Source organism: Aegilops tauschii, chromosome 1 (genome assembly GCF_002575655.3).
Source record: "Aegilops tauschii subsp. strangulata cultivar AL8/78 chromosome 1, Aet v6.0, whole genome shotgun sequence".
Taxonomy (NCBI): domain Eukaryota; kingdom Viridiplantae; phylum Streptophyta; class Magnoliopsida; order Poales; family Poaceae; genus Aegilops; species Aegilops tauschii.
In genome coordinates, this window is record NC_053035.3 from 476,328,741 (window position 1) to 476,348,992 (window position 20,252).

The 20,252-nt window shown below is 43.5% G+C and overlaps 2 long non-coding RNA genes across 2 annotated transcripts; one reads left to right on the forward strand and one right to left on the reverse strand.

Moving 5' to 3' along the window:
• The first annotated feature begins 1,993 nt into the window (after positions 1–1,993).
• On the forward strand, positions 1,994–14,415 carry LOC141025691 (uncharacterized). The gene is made up of 2 exons (XR_012187906.1): positions 1,994–2,957; positions 14,120–14,415. It is a non-coding gene; the product is annotated as an uncharacterized lncRNA (long non-coding RNA).
• Positions 8,054–12,637, reverse strand: LOC141025688 (uncharacterized). Its single transcript, XR_012187905.1, has 4 exons — positions 12,161–12,637; positions 12,004–12,050; positions 11,324–11,388; positions 8,054–10,606 (listed from the first exon to the last, which is right to left on the reverse strand). It is a non-coding gene; the product is annotated as an uncharacterized lncRNA (long non-coding RNA).
• Positions 14,416–20,252: the final 5,837 nt, after the last annotated feature.

Consider the following 20,252-nt stretch of genomic DNA (forward strand, 5'->3'; position numbering starts at 1 on the left):
CTCCCGCTGCCATAAGTTGCAAGATTCTATGAAGGATCCTTTTAGCCAAGAAGCGTTGATGAGTTTACTCACTGTAGCACCACCGCACTCCGCTTGTTTCCCATCAACTACCTTCGGCTTCACATTAAAGGTCTTGAGCCACAAGCCGGAGTGGGGTTGAATACGGAGGAAGGCCTCGCACATGATAGTGAACGCCGAGACGTGAAGAAAGGAGTCCAGAGCTAGATCGTGAAAATCTAGCCCGCAGTAAAACATGAGCCATCAAACAAAGGGGGGAAGAGCGAACCCTAGCCCTCGGAGGAAGTGGGAGATGAATACGACCCTCTCGCCGGATCTGGGAGTAGGAATAACCTGCCCTTGAGCAGGAAGCATGTGGGGGATTTCCGCAGTCAGGTATCTTGCTGCCCGGAGCTTCGCAATATCCTCCTCTGTGACAGAGGAAGCCACCCACCGACCTTGAGGGCTGGGTCCGGACATGACTGGGAAGCTTGAAGCAATTAAATTGAACCTTGGGTGCTGGAACTCGAGGTTGGAGAGGTTGAGGAAAGGGTTGGCGTGAAGGAGCAAGACGGGCCTTAGCCCCTTTATAAAGGCAATGAATATCGAACGCCTCCTCCTAAGCCTAAAAAACTGCCTATTCCTAAAGAATCGTGCCAACAGAACCTTTGGGATACCCACGCCCGTATTGATGAGGATCCCGCAATAAGGGGACACGGTCTCTGCTTCGACAATACGTGCCAATGAAGATACAAGACCGAAGACTCTCTCCCGTGTCCGGATGGGACTCTCCTTGGCGTGGAAGGCAAGCTTGGCGCCCAGATATGAAGATTCCTTTCTCTGTAACCGACTTTGTACAACCCTAGTCCCCTCCGTGTCTATATAAACCGGAGGGCTTAGACCGTACGGGTGATCATAATCATAGTCATACATGCTATACTTTTAGGGTTTGAGCCATTACAATCTCGAGGTAGATCAACTATTGTAATACTCATATTCATCAAGATCAATCAAGCAGGAAGTAGGGTATTACCTCCATAGAGAGGGCACGAACCTGGGTAAACATTGTGTCCCCCGTCTCCTGTTACCATCAACCTTAGACGCACAGTTCGGGACCCCCTACCCGAGATCCGCCGGTTTTGACACCGACAGCTATGCCATGATGTCTTCGCCTAGATGTCCGTTGATGCTTCCAGAACCCCTCTTTCGTCATTACGACTCCTTCTACTTCCATCTTTCCCTTTTAGATGGCGCAAACGTTCTCTTGCGCTTAACATTCTCCGTGACATACATGACGTTCGGATCAACCCTTTGCAGTCATGACACACACGTCAGTTGGTGATCACTCTGTCACAGTTCTATTTTTGTTACTTTCCTAAATTTAGCTTTAAAGATTTTATACAGTTAGCCACACAGGAACGGCACACCCGACGAGCTTCACCCAACAACACACACACACACACACCCGCCGGCGTGTTATCCTGCCAGTTTCTGATCTTGCACAATCCAGGCCGTACCAAGCCTCCCAGTCATGGCCTCCAAGTTGACCGCGACCCAATTCGTGCGAGCAAGATCTCACCAAACTCGGCTTGAAGAGAACGGAGCAACACTTGTGATCACTGTGATGCAACACGCGAAGGAGGACGCGTCTGTTTTGGTAGGGGCCGAGGCAAGTGTCACCTCTTGGGTCAGGTGTTCGTCTCCGTTGATCTGGTCGAGAGGGTTACATGACACGGAAGTAACAAGCTCGCAAAGCATGCATATGGTTAGGCGCAAGGCATGGTGTCGATCGATCTACTTGAACATATTCGAGTCACGAACTAGACCCAAATAACTTCTCCAGAGCCGGTAGACGGACGCACACCCTATGGAGGGAAAGAGTACCGAACTAGCCTGGATTGCACCTGTAAGTTCGTGTCGTAAGTGGTCATGTCCAAAGGCAAAAAACACCAATTCTTGACAAACACTGTTAGTGTTGCATGTGAATCCACACATGCATTTGACAATAGGACACGCACTGGCAAGCACACCGCGTCATGCATGCTACCTGTACACATCTCTAGATGCGCCAAACGCATCTTGTCGCCCTCCAGTTGAGGGTGGGTGGCAGTGAGATAATCATCAATAGACTCTGAGCTAAGAATGTCACAAAATAATTTGAAATTAGTACCTTGAGGAAATTGTTTGATGATTAGGTTAAATAAAACTACAAGGGAAAACATTATGTCATGAGAATAAAGGGTACAAAAAATACGCTAGTAATATATATTCCACTGTATTAGTGAAGCCTCTAATCAATGTAAAATCTGAATATAGATGGCATATGTATTATGGAGGGGAGCGGCGAGTCCTCAAAAAGGCAATGTTCACAAAAGTGTACCCCTTCTCTAGCTGATCACAATCATGCATTGGATGCTTCTTTTAGCCTTGATGCGAGCTATTTTCTATATATGTTAACATGTCTTATATAAATCCCTCTTTATTATTTACAACCATATTTTACTCATCTCTAGTACTACACATATATAAGGACCCACATGCAGAGTGAGTGTTAGAAATATCTCTCACAAACTACACTTGTTTTCCCGAGTCAAACAAAGTACGGTAGGTGAGTGCTTTAAATGTTGGTTCTTGAATCCCCCCTCCCGACCCTCGCGTCGCCCCCCCGGGTGACTTGGGGGCGACTAGGGTTCCGCCGCCGCCACCACCCCTCCAACCCTCTCCTCCTCCCTCGCCGCCACTGGAGACGGCCACCAGGACAGCTAGCGCAGGCGCCGATCAAGGTGGCGGCGGGGAGTGCGGCACTTCATCCCTCTCGAAGGCCATTGGTACCTGGAGCGGCGGCCCCTGCCGGCGAGGACGCCTCGTATTGCGACCGCCGGCGTACTCGGCCGTGAGGGCGGTGGGCCATTGGTGGACTTTTGGTCGCGGTGCAGATCTCATCTGCGTCAGATCTGGAGGTACGAGATCCCACCTCCCTGTTGCCTCTCTCGCTCTGTACGCCGTGGAGTGCGATTCGCTCGTTGGCTCCGGTGTTGGTGAGCATGGTGGAGTAGCTTGCGGCCTGGGGGAAACCCTGGCCGGCTTGGCCGGCCCGACGGGGGCGACGCCCAAGGGCGCCACTTTCTTCCATGGGGCGCTGCTGAGGTCCCAACTCTCCACCCCGACCTCCTGCCAGGGTGAAAACCCACAATCCCCTGCGGATTTGGCGGCTGCGGCGCCTTGCGCGTCGTGAACTTCCTGAAGTCATCGTCAGTGGTGTAGGGGCTCTGATGGGATGATGTGTAGGCGCAGGATTGATGTTGCTTGTGTCTCGAGATTGTGTGGATGCGGTGTGGGTTGTAGGCACCGTCGTCTCTTCTGGTTGGTGCTCTCCGGTGGCGGTGAATGCCTCTCGGCCCTGGTGACGCGGCTTCTCGATCCTGACGGTAGGGGATAGGGTTCGCCTTCCCGGTGGTTGTGGCTTCATGTAAACCAGAGAGACCTGGGTCTTCTCAATGGTGGTGCTTTGCTGCCTTGCCTCTCGCATTTTTGCTTGGTTCCCTGCTGCCTCCTCTTCAGCGTCTGACTCCATGAAGCTTTCCTTCTCCGACTAGTTGGGTGTGGTTAGTGGCGGTGTTGCCGACATGGCTTATCCCAAATCGAGGTGGTCGCCCTAGGTCCATCGTGCGATGTGAGGGTGGCATCCTTCTAGTTCTCAGGTGAGCTTCTCTAAATCTTGACACTACGTCACCTACAAGCCATGGCGAGGGGGTAGGGTCCCTCTTCGGTGACAGATAAGGAAGGTGTTATTTTCCCTCCTTCCCTAGGTGCTCCTGGAGCAATGTCCATCTTCGCGGCCGACTTTCTCATGCCCTGCTGCTCTGTCCTTGATTTGTAGGATACTAGTGTGGAGTACTCTGCTTCTAGCAAGATGTAATCTTCATTTTCCTTTCTTAGGTTAGATTTTGTAGGCCGTGCTTTTGGTTTGCTTCCCAGCGTTCCCCTTTGTATGCGTTTGGTCATCGTTCTCTGGGTCTTATGATCTAACTCCTGGCCGGTTGATGGCTTTGTTAATTCAAAGCCGGGCTCTTCACGAGCCTTCGTTCCAAAAATATCGGTTCTTTGGGTCTATCTTCAAGCATTCCCAGTTTCTTCTTCGGCCATGATGGCACACGTCAGAGCATCGCTCACATCAAGATCTATACTTCCACACCTACCTCTATTTTCAATTTGCAGTATCGAATCAATGCTAGTTTCTCCATAAGATCAATTTCTTGTTCTACTCCATGGTCCATCTCAAACCATCGCTTCTAGTGAGATATAAAATTTGAGTTCTACCACTTGATCTATTTGGAAGACAGCTACTGGTGTTTACATAAGATCTACACTTCGTCCTACTTCAAGATCCATGTCAAAGCATCGCCCACGAGAGATTTACTCTGACTCCGGAAGTCTTATAGCTTTGTTTTTGGCGAGATCCATACTTTACTCTCTGCCATGATCTTCTGGAAGCATCACTACCGTGATATCTATACTTTGAGCAATACCTTCCCATCTTACTTGGGGATCTATGGATCCTTATTTATGGTAATTGTGCATTATTTTTGGTGGATATTTGGATGGATCTAATCAATTGAGAGGTGGTTGTGCTTTTGTCTTATTCTCCACTAAGTCACGAAATTAATCCTTACCTGTAGTATCATACCATACTTGTTAAACATATTCATAACAAAAAGGGTGGTTCTTCTCTAGCTTATAAAGCCAAGCTTGCATTCACATCACTACCTTTCGCTAGAGCACATGAGATACCCGAAATACACACCATTATTTTTAGGGAAGTGAAATGCATTTTTCCATTATATGTAAACAGTGTTAGTGGCATATAATATCATGTGTTTAGAACCACGGACATACTGTAAAGAAGGTTTCAATCATAAAGATTACTTTCTTATAGTGACTCAGGCTTGAAACAAGAATGATGGTGCACGTTTGCTCTTAGGCACTACCACATTGGAGCACCTTATCGCTAGAGATGTCAATGTAGTACATTTTACCCTAAAACACACGTACTTGTTCCTATCCTTTTCTTTTTCTGTGCTGCTTGTCTGAGAAAGCACGCACACATATTTCTAGTGGATTGTCTCTAGTATTAATGATGAGTATGGACGGCATAGCGAGGCGGAAGGGCATACGTTACCTGTGGAGAGAGAGCATGGCCGCGCTGAGGCTGGGAGCACCGGCGCCGCATGGTGGCATCAGCTTGGCTGCTTCCACCCTCACAGCCTTGTGGTTCCAGTACTTGAGGGACGACCGGTGGCGCACCTCGGCGTGGTCATCTCCGCTTCGAGTGCGGGATTATGCGCGGGCGGCCTTCATATGGCCCTATTGGATGGCACGGGTGCGTCTAGCCCTGTGATGCCGTTGCCGCCGCAACAGCCGAAGTTGGGTGCCTGGAAGGTGTGCATGGCAACGTTGTAGAGATGGTGGCTCACGAGGGCAGAGGGTGAGCACACCGCTACCGACAGGTGTGGGACGTGACCCAATGGCTTGTGCTGCTCGAGCAAGGTGCGGGTGATGCCAGTAGCGCGAGGCCTGGGGGGAGAGTGGGAGGGGAGCGTGTGTTGGCTTACCTGCGTGATTGGAGTGAAACGACAATGAAGAAGGAGACAACAAAGAGGCTACTACATGGGAGATGCTGATCCGATGCGAGGCTCCTCCTCAGTCTATGCACTTGCAGTTGTTGTTCGGGACATCGTGTCACCTAGCCACTCCATACCCAGACTGGAGGCAATGGACATGAATCACATGATGAGGTAGCCGAAATCCCACTCTGGCGTGGTTTTGCTCTCGGTATTCTTAGTTCTTGCCGTGTCATGTTTTCTGAGATATAGTACAAATTTACCTTTTCGTTTCCTTTCGTTTGGTGTGCTTAAATGTTTTGCGGCAAGTCGGCCAATTGGAGCAGGGCCTATCAGGTTACTGGTCTCTTTGCTGGATTTTGCCAATTTGGGCCAGCCAACCAAACTAGCAAATGTTGGCAAATACGGAAACAAGAACAGATCAGAAGACGCTGTCAGGTACCAGATAGGCCCTGCTCCAATCGTCCGGCTTGTTGCAAAATACACACGCACACCGAAAGAAAGAAAACCAAAATAAAATAAAATTCTAACTCGACCGCACATAACACGACACGGGAAGAAGTAAGAAAGCCGAGAGCAAAATCATGTGAGAGGGGGATTTTGGCCACCTCATCTTTTTTTGAGAGTTATTTTGGCCACCTCATCATGTGGTTCATGTCCATTGTCGCCAGGCTGGGTTCGGAGGGGCTGGGAGACGCAACGCCCCGAGCAGCAACTCTGAATGCCTCAACTGAGAGGAGCCTTTCATCGGAACAATGTATCTCATGTAGCATCCTCCTCCTTGCCTCCTTCTTGGCTGCCATTTCACTCTGATCATGCACGCGAGTCAACACACACTCCCTCACACTCTTTGCATATGCCTCGCGCTGACGGCATTGCCTGCACCTCGCTCGAGAAGTTCAAGCCTTTGGGTCGCACTCCTCCCCCGCCGGCAGTTGTGCTCACCCTCTGCGCCCGTGAGTCACTTGCTCTACAACGTTGCCACGCACACCTTTCAGGGATCCAACATTAGCAGTTGCGGCGGCAACAACATCGCAGGGCTAGATGCACCCGTGCCGCTCTAGCGAGGCCATAGGAAGCACTCCCACAGCTACCGCGAGCCGCCAGCGCACACTCCCGCTCCCGAATTGAAGTTGGTCCTCGACACGGTACATGAACCACAAGGTGGTGTGGGAAGATGCATCAAAGATGATGTCTCCATCAGGCGCCGGTGGTCCCAGCGTCAGGGTGGCCACACTCTGGCTCCACTGGTACACAAGTCCCTTCTCCTCACTATACCATCCGTAATGATCATTACTACTTGCGTGTATTGTCATAGGTCTCTACTGGTTCTTGTCACATGCAGTTCTATGACTCAGTTACACTTTTTTGGACTCACCCAACACATTAAGCATGTATTTTTCCATGCCAGCAGTGACATACATCCATCACATTAAGCATCAATGCATCACACTAAACAATGCCATTAATAGTTCTCATTGTCCTTGTTCTCATTTACCTTTAGTATGTCTACACATACGGATATGATCTTCATAACTATCTACTGGACATGCATGCTAGATACATAGAAATATACTGCTTAGTTGTTAGTAACCCACATAGACAATGACATCGTCGGTGCGAGGCTGCTCCGTGGATCGAGTTCTCGTCATGCCGTTGTCCTTGTTGTGTAATACTATTTTTGCTAAGATGGTTTCCATGATGGCGATAAAATCCGTAGAGGAGACTCACACCAATGTCGGCGAGAAGCAGCCAAAGAAGGAGAAGCAACAGCTTAGGTAGTAGCCGCAGTGTCTGGTGCAGGTCCAGAGGCGGAGAAGCTGACCACCAACAAGGTGTGTCGTCAGGTCTCCCTCAAGATCAAAAACCACGCGGTGGCAAAGGCGTCGACACGCAGGCAGAGACAGAGAAACTGATGTTGCCACCAAGCACCCACGGTCCCAACTTCCATGGCACCCCGCCCATCCGTCCTCGTGCTGTAGCCCTCTAACTCTACAGGTGAGCACTCCCCGCGGACTTATAGTATTGTACACATCGGTGATCATTCACATTGGATACATTTTCAAAGTTAAAAGAAGTGTTCAAAGGTCACCATGGGATGAGCCCTTCCTTCACGGTTGTCTCGGTACGGTCAGTCCGGTTAGAGCCATTGCCTGTGGGATCGGATCACGTCTAGTCCAGTCAGGTCTAGTCAGCATCAGCTTAAGTTGTCAGGGCGTCCGCCCAATCTTTATAAATGGAAGTGTGTTTCTCTACACTACGAGATACTAGAGCTAAATGTATAGACAATGCTTGAACTTGCTGTCTATATTCACTTTCGTGCCCTAGTTGCATAATACCAAAAACTGGTGCAAAAAATTGGCTAATGCATTCAATTTGGAGTACTCGCCTTCTAAGACGTTATCTGTCGATGTGAACTGATATTCCTTTGTAGGCTAACAAGTGGGGGCGCATATAAGAGGAGGGTGGAGAGAGCGAGCGTCACTCAATTACAGTGTTGTCAGTTACACTTTTGGACTCAACCAACACATTGATCATTTTTCCTCAATTACCTAAACCTACACATGCACCTCGGGTTGTTAACATATATGTGAGTCATTTGGACTCAGCAAGTAAATTACCAAGGATACTAAACTAACAATGCTTATGGGTTGGATGTGGATAAGGTGGTGAGGTTGCACCAAGCAATATAAACCAACTATTCCTATATCTAGCGCATTGAGGAAGGCATCGATTGATCACAAACTGCGTTGCGGTGGCCACCCTCCCCCTTTCTACTGTTCTTCTCCACCAAAAAGTCTCAAACTCTAGTGGCTTCTATGAAATCAATGTGTGTTGAGGTCAATTGAGAGGAACATAAGCTCAAATTGTTAATAAGTAGTATCTGACTCGACCGCACATAACACGACACGGGAAGAAGTAAGAAAGCCGAGAGCAAAATCATGTGAGAGGGGGATTTTGGCCACCTCATCATGTGGTTCATGTCCATTGTCGCCAGGCTGGGTTCGGAGGGGCTAGGAGACGCGACGCCCCGAGCAGCAAACTGTGAATGCCTCAACTGAGAGGAGCCTTTCATCGGACCAATGTATCTCATGTAGCATCCTCCTCCTTGCCTCCTTCTTGGCTGCCATTTCACTCTCATCATGCATGTGAGTCAACACACACTCCCTCACACTCTTTGCATATGCCTCGCGCTGACGGCATTGCCTACACCTCGCTCAAGAAGTTCAAGCCTTTGGGTCGCACTCCTCCCCCGCCGGCAGTTGTGCTCACCCTCTGCGCCCGTGAGTCACTTGCTCTACAACGTTGCCACACACACCTTTCAGGGATCCAACATCAGCAGTTGTGGCGGCAACAACATCGCAGGTCTAGATGCACCCGTGCCGCTCCAGCGAGGCCATAGGAAGCACTCCCACAGCTACCGCAATCTGCCAGCGCACACTCCTGCTCCCGAGTCGAAGTTGGTCCTCGACAAGGTACATGAACCACAAGATGGTGTGGGAAGATGTGGCAAAGATGATGTCTCCATCAGGCGCCGGTGGTCCCAGCGTCAGGGTGGCCACACTCTGGCTCCACTGGTACACAAGTCCATTCTCCTCACTATACCATCCGTAATGATCATTACTACTCGTGTGTATTGTCGTAGGTCTCTACTGGTTCTTGTGACATGCAGTTCTATGACTCAGTTACACTTTTTTGGACTCACCCAAGACATTAAGCATGTTTTTTCCCATGCCAGGACTGACATCCATCCATCACATGAAGCATTAATGCATCACACTAAACAATGCCATTAATAGTTCTCATTGTCCTTGTTCTCATTTACCTCTAGTATGTCTACACATACGGATATGATCTTCATAACCATCTACTGGACATGCATGCTAGATACATAGAAATATACTGTTTAGTTGTTAGTAACCCACATAGACAATGACATCGTCTGTGTGAGGCTGCACCGTGGATCTAGTTCTCGTCATGCCGTTGTCCTTGTTGTGTAATACTATTGTTGCTCAGATGGTTTCCATGATGGCGAAAAAATCCGTGGAGGAGACTCACACCAATGTCGGCGAGAAGCACACTACAAGAGATCAGGCCTACTGTGATGAGCCAAAATATGTCATTGAATTGCTAATAACGTCACAATTTACCCGTGGGTGACGTTTTATGGGTGTCACACGCATCGTCACAGAATCCCCGTCACAGATTACTACTAGTGATGGCGCGCGCAAAATAATGTCACCGAATATGGGACCTTCGGTGACGTTTCCTAGAATGTCAACAACTTGCTATTTCTATGACGGGCAATTAATGTCACGTGTTAGGAGCAAATATGCCATATTATACCATATTCAGCAAATATGCCATATTATAACATATTCAGTGACAGCACATCAACACCCGCAAATATATTCCCACTACTAGCATCACTACTTTCATTATTGATGAAGACGACATCATTAAATTTCAAATAATTTGCAATGAATTATCGAATCCACTATATTGCAAATGCATATCACAAAGTATTTAATTCACATCACATCACACTATACAAATAAGTTAAGAGCCAAATTGCATTATAAGTTGGAATTAAAGACAAATCATAGTATTATATATTCCATCTGTCAGCCAAATCATCTTCGAAATACAAAATGACAATAAAAAATATCACAGACTCAAGTTTGACACGAGAATAAATAAGACGAAAAGTAATATTTACATAACTAAAAGACCACTTATGTTGTCCTGATGACTGCAATGTATGATTAAATAACTATCTTTCTTTCACAAAATGATGGCCTTCATGCACCATCAGGTTGGACTGATTTGCTTGCTGAGTTGCTTGAGCCCTTAAAAGAAATCCAATCGGTTATCCATCTCATGTTGCTTCTTTTGCCAGGCTTATTCTTCTCTTGTTGGCTCTTCTTTGCATCTCTTCAAATTCTCTATCTTGTGCTTCATGTCTCGCGGCTAAATCCTCCTGGTGCCTATAAATTGATGAAACATAACAACATCTTGCACCTTAATGAGATGAAAACATATAGATAACAAGGTATAAGAGTACCACTAAGAAACTTACAATCTATCGAATTATGAATCTAAGTACATTATTAACAAGATTTGCGGGTATGTGGATGGGTCAATAAAACATTAAGTTAGGTTAGCGGAACAAGAAGACACAAACTTGTATAAAACATTGTCAGTCAAAATATTTTACATAGATCACTGTTGCACTTTTAACTAGTGTGCCACTTATAGTTTAAGTAGCATCTGAATGACTAGTGAGGGCACTACGGCAGCAGATGGTAATGCACTATAGTGATCTACTGAAGATATTTCATAGTTAGTTGCATAAGTATAGTTGTTTGACGCTTTGGTTACTACAGAAGTTTAGATCAGCACATCACAAAAAAATAGATTAGTAATGTACTACAAAATCACAGAGCAAAACACAAAAATGTTTCTTTAGTAAGGAGTGACATCCATTCGATATATTGAACAATCTCAAAACGATGCAATATCCAAAGGTCATCACCCAACCATAGTAGGCAACCTTATTCTTATTAAGTGTGTGTTTTCTCATCTCTGAATTGATTCGAACATGCTATGAATTTGGTAGATCATCACCATATGTACAACTAAGTGCCATAAGCAACTAGAACTAGTACTGTAAACTACACTATTTGAATTGGTTGTGTGCTTACACATCTTCTTCTGCAGCTACAGCTAATTGTGTACTCGCACTGCTGTTGTACGATGCTTCCTCAATCTAAATATAAGAAATAAAAATTTAAGTTATGGGCAAAGGAAGTACACGATGAGCTTAAATGTTAGGCGTACACAACCAGCTGGTAAGGAATTATCCAGTATTGCATTGTATGCAAATAGAAAGTGGAGAAGCAAGTAGTAAAAAGAACAAGCTTCAGACTGTACCAACATAGCAAGGCCGATAAGATTATCTTAATATTGCAAACCCAATCTTCTACCTACAGTAAGCGTCGACTAATGCACCTACGTTTACAGAATAAAACAGAGAAGACAAAAAATTTACTGACAAGTGTTCACATGGAGAAAAAATATTACAGAATACCAAAATCATCTTCTCTTTCACCGAGCAGTATTAGCCCATGATAGGAGCCCTCAACATATCTTTAGCTTGTTAACTTTTATCACAGAATATTAATTTATTGTCCATAACTACTAATAGAAGGCAATTCCTAGTACAGTTTCATTGTTAAATGTTAATACTCTGAACGTAGAGTCTAGTCACATATTAAATGTTCTGGAGACTGCATGATCTTGCAGCTTAAAGGGGAAACATGACTTGAAATTATTCATTTTAGAAATTTAGAGACAGGGAGGAACATATACGTATAAACCATACCTTTGAGAAGAGCAAAGGGCATTGATCTTACTCCTTATCTAGATGAACTGCAACTAGGAAAAGGAGATCTTAAATAGGTGGTTAGAACAATCAAATTACAGATCACAAATCTTACATCCAGAAATTATGGAAGAAATAAGGAAGCAGCGAAATATACCCTCGAATAGTTGGAAGGGGACCAGATCTAATGGTATTGCAGCGGGGTTCCTTGCAGAGTTTCTCACCCATCCCCTAGCCTCACTGCATCATCGGGTTGCCTCTTCCAAACCTGTTGTCTCCAGCCGCCGCCATCTTGTTGGTCACTGGACGAAACCAAACTTCTAAATCAGCATCTAATCTCAAGTAGTGGCTGATGGAGGGGTGGTGAGGAAACGTCCAGATCTTGGTAAAGCACGAGGTAGGAAAGGAAGCTGGGGAAGGCGCTGGAGTGGGCGATGGTGAGGATGATGCGAGCGGCTATGATGTTGCATGTAGAGGCTGGCGACTTCGATGTCGCGGGTTGGCGGATCCGATCTTGGCCGGCGAGGCGTGGCGGCCGTTCCTTGTGGAGAGCGAGCGCGGCGGCCGGGGCTTGATGGGAGGGCGGGCGAGCAGCCGTCATTGGAGAAGGATTACGCGGCTGGTGCCGCAGGGTGCACCGGGCGGCGTGATCCTCAAATCTCGCCGCTAGATGCAGTCGTGGGGTAGAGGGGGTGGAGATGGGGATAGAAATTGGAGGGAGTTGGTTCCGCGCAGCTGAAAAAATAAGGGCGTAATTAATTGGATGCGGCAAAAATTTAGGAAAGTGGAGCGAAAAGTGTTTTTTAGTGGAAAGGGAATGGTTTATTTTCGAGTTAAATACAGCAGTATGTAAATGAGATGGCAAATGATTTAAACAGCGGTGTAACTCGTACAAAAACATTATGATGTGGTTTTTTCCATGCAATTTTTTTTGGAAGAACTCTACCTAAATATATGTGCAAAGTTGTACATAGCGACCTTATAATTATGAAAATAAAAAAACAAAATAAGTACTTCAAAGTGGCAACAAGGACTGATTGTTTTCAAATAGTAATGTTATAAGAGTCTGTACTCAAAGATGTGAACTTATAGAGACATTTGTATGACACGTATATAGGCCAATGCTGAAATATATCAGATAAATGGCCTGAAATTCATCAAATGTGAAATTTTGAGATAAAACGAAAAAAGAGCCATATGCATCATCTCAGGAACATCCATACCAAAAAAATTCATCCACTCTTATTTCCATTTTCTTGAGATAGAACGAAACAACTATAGCGCCATGGGCACCAGTTCACGAAAACACAAAATAACTTTCGTCCCCACCACTATTTACTTCCATTAGACAAAATAAAATAAGTTAAGTGTTCAAAAACATATGAAGAAACTCGGGCGAGTCCCATTACAAAGACCGTCACGTGGGTCCTACCACTCAATAACTCGTGACGCGGTTGTGGTAGGCCCCACTGCTAGACATTACATGACGAAGTAAAGAACGGCACACATTCGTTAATATTCGTGACTCTAGTAGACCCATCATGAAAATTACCGAACCGTCACAGAAATTGGTAGCCAGGTGAGGCTCAACGGCTGTGTGATTCAGTGACATTAAACATCACCGATTTGCTATAATAAGTGACGCCACTTACAAAATGTCACATATTAGGAATTTTTGTGATGTTCTCAACCATCGTCATCAGGATTTTCGTCACGGTATCTTAATTTTCTTGTAGTGGCAGCCAAAGAAGGAGCAACAGCAGCTTAGGTAATAGCCGCAGTGTCTGGTGCAGGTCCAGAGGCAGAGAAGCTGACCACCAACAAGGTGTGTCGTCAGGTCTCCCTCAAGATCAAGAACCACGCGGTGGCAAAGGCGTCGACACGCAGGCAGAGACGGAGAAACTGATGCTGCCACCGAGCACCCACGGTCCCAACTTCCATGGCACCCCGCCCATTGATACGTCTCCAACGTATCTATAATTTATGAAGTATTCATGCTATTATATTATCTATTTTCGATGTTTATGGGCTTTACTAAACACTTTTATATTATTTTTTGGGACTAACCTATTAACCGGAGGCCCGGCCCAAATTGCTGTTTTCATGCCTATTTCAGTGTTTCGAAGAAAAGGAATATCAAACGGAGTCCAAATGGAATGAAACCTTCATCATCCCGACGCTATCCATGACGAGGAGGGAGTAGTTCACCCTCGGGGCTGAGGGTATGTACCAGTAGCTATGTGTTTGATCACTCTCTCTCGTGTTCTTGAGGTGGTACGATCTTGATGTACCGCGAGCTTTGCTATTATAATTGGATCTTATGATGTTTCTCGCCCTCTACTCTCTTGTAATGGATTGAGTTTTCCCTTTGAAGTTATCTTATCGAATTGAGTCTTTAAGGATTTGAGAACACTTGATGTATGTCTTGCATGTGCTTATCTGTGGTGACAATGGGATATCACGTGATTCACTTGATGTATGTTTTGGTGATCAACTTGCGGGTTCCGTGACCTCGTGAACTTATGCATAGGGGTTGGCACACGTTTTCGTCTTGACTCTCCGGTAGAAACTTTGGGGCACTCTTTGAAGTTCTATGTGTTGGTTGAATAGATGAATCTGAGATTGTGTGATGCATATCGTATAATCATACCCACGGATACTTGAGGTGACATTGGAGTATCTAGGTGACATTAGGGTTTTGGTTGATTTGTGTCTTAAGGTGTTATTCTAGTACGAACTCTATGATAGATCGAACGGAAAGAATAGCTTCATGTTATTTTACTACGGACTCTTGAATAGATCGATCAGAAAGAATAACTTTGAGGTGGTTTCGTACCCTACAATAATCTCTTCGTTTGCTCCGCTATTAGTGACTTTGGAGTGACTCTTTGTTGCATGTTGAGGGATAGTTATATGATCCAATTATGTTATTATTGTTGAGAGAACTTGCACTAGTGAAAGTATGAACCCTAGGCCTTGTTTCCTAGCATTGCAATACCGTTTACGCTCACTTTTATCGCTTGCTACCTTGCTGTTTTTTTATTTTCAGATTACAAAACCCTATATCTACTATCCATATTGCACTTGTATCACCATCTCTTCGCCGAACTAGTGCACCTATACAATTACCATTGTATTGGGTGTGTTGGGGACACAAGACTCTTTGTTATTTGGTTGCAGGGTTGCTTGAGAGAGACCATCTTCATCCTACGGCTCCCACGGATTGATAAACCTTAGGTCATCCACTTGAGGGAAATTTGCTACTGTCCTACAAACCTCTGCACTTGGAGGCCCAACAACGTCTACAAGAAGAAGGTTGTGTAGTAGACATCAAGCAGTTTCTGGCGCCGTTGCCGGGGAGGTTAGTGCTTGAAGGTATATTTTTAGATCTTGTAATCGAATCTTTTTGTTTCTTGTTTTATCACTAGTTTAGTTTATAAAAGAAAACTACAAAAAAATGGAATTAAGGGTGCCTCATATGCTTCATCTTTTTAATGTCTTTCGTGAAAATGATGGGAAGGAAAATTGTGCTCAAGTACTAGAAGAAGAATTACATAGAATGCTTGGCATAAAATACGTGAATGATGAGCATGATTGCAATGTTGTTAGTATGAATTCTTTGAATACCCATGATGCTAATGATATGCAAAGCCACAAGCTTGGGGATGCTATGTTTGATGAAGATGATATGTTTAGTCCCCCAAGTTTTGATGAGAAAATTTATTATGATGAAATCATGCCTCCTATTTATGATGATTATTGTGATGACACGTATGCTATAAAGAATAAAGATAACCATGAAACTTGTCGTCATGATTTTAATTTTTAATTGGATTATGCTTCACATGATAGTTATTTTGTTGAGTTTGCTCCCACTACTATTCCGAATGAGACGAATTTTGCTTATGTGGAGAGTAATAAATTTTCTATACTTGTAGATCATGAAAAGAATGCTTTAGGTGCTGGTTATATTGTGGAATTCATTCATGATGCTACTGAAAATTATTATGAGTGAGGAATATTTGCTTGTAGGAATTTCAATAATATCAAGTTTCCTCTCTATGTGCTTAAAATTTTGAAGTTATGCTTGTTTTGTCTTCCTATGCTAGTTGATTATTGTTCCCATAAGTTGTTTGCTCACAAAATCACTATGCATAGGAAGTGGGTTAGACTTAAATGTGCTAGTCATATTCTTCATGATGCTCTCTTTATGTTTCAATTCTTATCTTTTATATGAGCATCATTGAAATCATCATGCCTAGCTAGGGGCGTTAAACGTTAGCGCTTGTTGGTAGGCAACCCAATTTTATTTTTGTTCCTTGCTTTTTGCTCCTGTTTAGCAATAAATAATTCATCTAGCCTCTGGTTAGATGTGTTTTTATGTTTTAATTAGTGTTTGTGCCAAGTAGAACCTTTGGGAAGACTTGGGTGAAGTCTTTTTGATCTTGCTGTAAAAAACAGAAACTTTAGCGCTCACGAGATTAGCTACAACTTTTTACTGGAGAGTGCTATTTAGTTGATTCTTTTTGCAGATGATTAATAGACAAATTCCTCAGGTCCACCAATTTATTTCAGAATTTTAGGTCTTCCAGAAGTATACGTTTTATACAGATTACAACAGACTGTTCTGTTTTTGACAGATTCTGTTTTCTATGTGTTGTTTGCTTATTTTAATGAATCTATGAGTAGTACCGGAGGGTATGAACCATATAGAAGTTGAAATACAGTAGATATTACACCAATATGAATTTAGAATGAGTTCACAACAGTACCTAAGTGGTGATTTATTTTCTTATACTAACGGAGCTTACGAGTTTTTTGTTAAGTTTTGTGTTGTGAAGTTTTCAAGTTTTGGGTAAAGATTCGATGGACTATGAAATAAGGAGTGGCAAGAGCCTAAGCTTGGGGATGCCCCGGAAGGCATCCCCTCTTTCGTCTTCGTTCATCGGTAACTTTACTTGGAGTTATATTTTTATTCACCACATGATATGTGTTTTGCTTGGAGCGTCAATTTATTTTGTTAGGATTTGCTTGCTGTTATTTAGAACAATGTTTTGCATCTTTTATTTCAATAAAAGTGGCATTGATAGCCTTTACTATGCCTATTTTACAAGTCTACATGTTGCTGTTTCAAAACAGAAAGTTTACCGCTGTTGCAAAAATTCCTTAGAAAAGTCAGAATGTGATAAAATGTTGAAACCTTTTGCATAATAAGATCTGATAAGTTTACTACAGTGGGAATTTTCGTTCATAATTTTTAGATCTAGGGAAGTATGGATCTTGCTGCATTCTTTACAGGCTGTCCTGTTTAGGCAGATTGCTATTATGTTTGCATTGTTTGCATATGTTTGCTTCTTTAATGATTCTATTTGAGGATAGGACTATTAAATAAGCAGAGGCATTTAGTATGCAATGTTGAGTAATAATGTTAGTGATTTGCTACATTAGAGTATGATAAGGTTTTTGCATTGGTTTATACTAACTTATCCCACAAGTCCTTGTTGAGTTTTGTGTGGATGAAGCTTTTGAGATTTAGGGAGACCGTGATATGAGAGGAATTAAGGAGACAAAAAAGCTCAAGCTTGGGGATGATTAAGGTATCCCAAGATAATATTTCAAGACACTACAAGAGGAACACCCCTTCAGCAACACATTGATGCGTTGTCGTATATCCATATAACCGTTGCTAAGGTCTACATCAACGGATTATTATGCGTTGCCGTTGGTGGCGTTGCAAGGTTCTACAACAACATATATAATTGCGTTGGTAAACCACGTGAAGATGTGTTGCAATGTAGCAATGTATATATTTGGAGCATAACAACGCTTCGTATGCTTTGGTGGCTAACCTACACGAACTAATTTTCAAGCTGACATAATATACGCTTCTATGCATTGTTAGATAGCATGAGGTACTATTTTATATATTGCGAACAACAATTGCTAGACCAATACCGATAGTGCACAGGAGCAGTGATCCAGTGAACAGAAATACTTCATATATTAAATCAACTCGGTTGTATTACATGGAACACAATCCAAACAGTACATACATGATTTTCTATACATTGACCATGAAAATGACATACTACACTGTAGACATAAAACTATCTGGTAGCATCCCATTCTCCACCTTGCATTCAACAACATCCATTCATCTTGGCAATCTTCGGCAACAAAGAACTGCCATGAATGAGTAAAGTAACATTAGAGAAAAAAATCAGGTCAATAGAGCAATTAAAAAGGAGAAACATACAAAGGTTGAAGGCCATGTTTAAGTTTTAGTCAGTACCTTCTTCGTCTTCCCACGATTCATTCTGCTCGATAACCTTCAATGACATTGTTACGAGATGATCACCACCCTGCCCATCACTCAGTATTCGGTCTGATTGGCAAAGGCCAACGTAACAACTGAAATAAATTTAGCATATAGAAATGGAAGCCCGCATGTAACACTTATTCTGGAGTTGATCCTTTGTTGAAGGCTCACATCGGTCTAGTTTAATCTGAATGATCAACAAAAATCCTTGTCTTTTCTTATTCCCATATGAGACTTGATTTAAGTGTAACAATGCTTAAATCAGTACTAGGAATCCCACTGTATTAGGCACTCATCTCAAAATTTGTTTCCGTGATCTTTTTCTTTTCTTTTTCACATGTCGCAAGCCAAACATACATCAGGACCATATATCGAGCATTGTAGACGTGCATGTCGTAATAAACATGTTTCTCTCTTGGCACAAAAAGAAAATTATCATCCTAAGGTCAAAGATTATGGTCACATTTCATTGTAATATACACAAAAAATGTAAATTGTATGCTCCGCTGGGTAATTGCAACTTTAAGATACAAACACACACAATGTTCTCTTTTTCTCCAAACATCTAAATAAAGAAGATAACTTGAACTAACCTCACAAAAAGAAAACTAGAACTAATATAATGAAACTGATTGTGTAACTTACATTTAGGTGTACATTTTGTTCCATCGAACTTCTGCAGACCGACACAAGTCCCTTTGACAGCATTGTCGTTGTACACCAGTATTGTACGTATATTCCTACCTGTGTATTTGGGAATACAGTCCATGTAAATAACAAACTAGGTTTCTGTGTATTTTGTCACCAGTTCCTCCAGGCAAGTCTGAAAGGAACCCAAATGTGCTATCCTGATCCATAGAAGTCTCAGTCAATGCAACTCATGATATAACTTCTTTCTAAAATGCTTCCTATATTATAAGCACCTTTCGTAGACAGTTAAACTGAAAATGCAATATAGAGCTCTGAAGCACCCATCTATGCACCGGCCATTCACAAGGAGAGTACTAACATAATTTATGCACCCATTAATGCATCTCTGCTGCTGCATATTCAAAGTACATAGTTTTAGTCGGTACTAACTACTCCTGGGTGCTAAGATATATGATGCACATCACCTCGGTGCTAGGATTAGCAGTAATTCTTAGGCATTAGCAGAATTTTTTCTCTCTGTTCATCTCAAATTTACCAATGATTTTGAGCGTAATAAAAAAACACAATTTACCTCATGAATATAGTGATTTACTCAACTAGGCACTAAGCATCATCAATCACACACAAAACTAATCAATCGCCAAATGAACTAAAATAGCAGATTCATTCTAGAAAAACTTTCTTTGACTGAGAACAACTCATTAGACTATCCCAACGAATTAGTCATTCCAAACATAAAAATAAATGTATCAATTACACACTGTTTGAAAGCAGTACCATGTGTTAGTTTTCTGTGTACATTAGTTTGCATTAACAATTTCCCTGATTGCACGACTGCATCAGCATGAGTAGGCATTAGCATGCAAAATATTAAGAAGCTATAATTCAACTGAAGTAAACTTGCAGAAGCAATCCATTTTGTAATTCACGGCTCTCAACGGTTTTCTGTAGCAGATCTGAGGCCAAAACAAGTTGAACCAAACAACACCACTCTACTATTAAGCATCAAAAGAATAGAATAAATTACGATTCCAAGCTCTAGTCTAGTGTGTACGCCTATCCGAGGGGGTTAAGTGGGCATATGCAGCTTTGATTTATGATTGGAGGGAGTTGGTAGTTGTCCCATACATTGGCTGGATGAACGGAGGGGCTGATGACGTGCCGACTAGATCCTTGCTCTGGTAGTCCATGCATGTCTTCGGTGTTGCACATGGTGGCAGTAGTATGAGTGAGGGATAGAGGTAGAAGTAAACACTCACAATTACACTGTCTCAAAGGC